General features: G+C 40.8%; 1 pseudogene; it reads left to right on the top strand.

Moving 5' to 3' along the window:
• The first annotated feature begins 485 nt into the window (after positions 1 to 485).
• Positions 486 to 1437, top strand: LOC149243630 (integrin-linked protein kinase 1 pseudogene; annotated as a pseudogene).
• Positions 1438 to 1783: the final 346 nt, after the last annotated feature.

Below are 1783 nucleotides of genomic sequence, written 5' to 3'. Positions count from 1 at the left end.
GATGATAGTGCCAGTTTTGAGAGCTGGTCTTGTATTGGTGGAGCATGCTGCATCTATTTTGCCTGCAACAAAAACATATCATGTTGGCTATTATAGAGATGAGAATACATTTCAACCAACCTTATATTTGAACAAACTGCCAGAAAGATTTCAGAGGGTTCTCGTGTGCTTGTAGCTGACCAATGCTTGCGACCGGTGGGACAATTGTTGCCACAATTGATCTACTGAAGGACAGGGGAATTGATCCCAAAGATATACGTGTGGTTTCGGCTGTGGCTGCTTCCCCTGCACTTCAAAAATTAAGTGATAAATTTCCTGGGCTTCATGTCTATACTGGAACTATTGATCTTGGTCTGGATGAAAACGGTTTTATTATTCCAGGTCTTGGGGACGCAGGAGACCGCAGTTATGGCACTTAAGATATTTTCATTTGGTTTTGATGCTTATTGGCGTGAAGGACAAAACCTTATTCCCAGTTTAACACCAAAATATGCAATATCTTAAAAACAAAAGGAGCAAAAATGCCTAAAACACCAATGAGTGTATCAAATCCTCTCCAGATTCCAGAATATGAAGTAAATCCAGCAGAGCTGTCATTTCCACAAGGTGCAGAGACATCAAAGGGTAGCTATCAATTAGCTAAGTGGAACGGGACGAGAGTTGCTGTAAAGATTCTTAACAAGGACTATTATTCTGACCCAGAAAGCATAAAACGTTTCAAGAATGAATTGACACTGCTACAAAAGGTTCGGCATCCTCATGTGGTTCAGTTTGTGGGTGCTGTCACACAAAATGTTCCTATGATGATCATTGCAGAGTATCTTCCAAACGGAGATTTGAGCAGTTACCTCCAAAAGAAAGAACGTTTACAACCTGCAAAGGCAGTGAGAATTGCTCTTGAGATTGCAAAAGGAATGAATTATCTTCACGAATCCAAACCGGAGGCAATCATCCATTGTAATTTGAAGCCAAGGTGCCAGAAATATTTTGCGTGATAGTGGGGGGCATTGGAAAGTGACAGATTTTGGATTGAGTCAATTGTTGAAGTTATCATCAGATAATGTTCGAGAATGGCATCGACGTCCCTTGGATGATACCTTAAGGTTATATATGGCGCCAGAGGTTTACAAAAATGAAGCATTTGATAGAAGTGTGGACGTTTTCTCGTTTGGTCTTATTCTTTATGAGATGATTGAAGGTATCCCACCTTTCCACCCGAAATCACCAGAAGAAGTCTCCAGACTGATGGCTTTGGAGGATAAGAGACCAGCATTCAAACTCAAGCCAAAGCATTATCCAAGTGATCTGAAAGAGTTGATTGAGGAATGTTGGGATAGAAACCCATGTGTCAGGCCAATCTTTTCTGCGATTATTGTGCGTCTAGACAGAATAAGGCCCTTATGTGTCAAACAGAGCTTGCTGGCATTGATCGCATAGTTTTAATCTGGGCTCTTAAGTTGCTAGAGCAACGTGGGAAAGCTGTGATTTTTAAAGGAACATCCACAGATGATGAAGAGAAATCTCGAGGAGAGCGAAAGGTTTGGGAAAATATCCAAAAAGGATTTGTCAACTAGAAAAATTTGGCGCACGTCCTTGACACCTGGCCTTCACTTCAGCCAAAAATAAACAAAGACACCTGTTACCAGATGAATAGGATTCGTTCTTATCTATGACCTCAGTTAGTCATACGATGGGGTCTGCGCTCCAATTGTTAGGCTTTTTGGTTAGAGATTTTCGAGGAGAAAATTGTTACATGTTCTATTTATGTAACTTCAGTTGAAAC

The sequence above is a fragment of the Pinus tabuliformis genome, chromosome 8, assembly GCF_031772625.1.
Source record: "Pinus tabuliformis cultivar Carrire ecotype Pingquan chromosome 8, CPIR1, whole genome shotgun sequence".
In the NCBI taxonomy this organism is placed as follows: Eukaryota; Viridiplantae; Streptophyta; class Pinopsida; order Pinales; family Pinaceae; genus Pinus; species Pinus tabuliformis.
The sequence above is the reverse complement of the archived record's forward strand: the minus strand, read 5'-3'. Positions and strand labels throughout refer to the sequence as shown.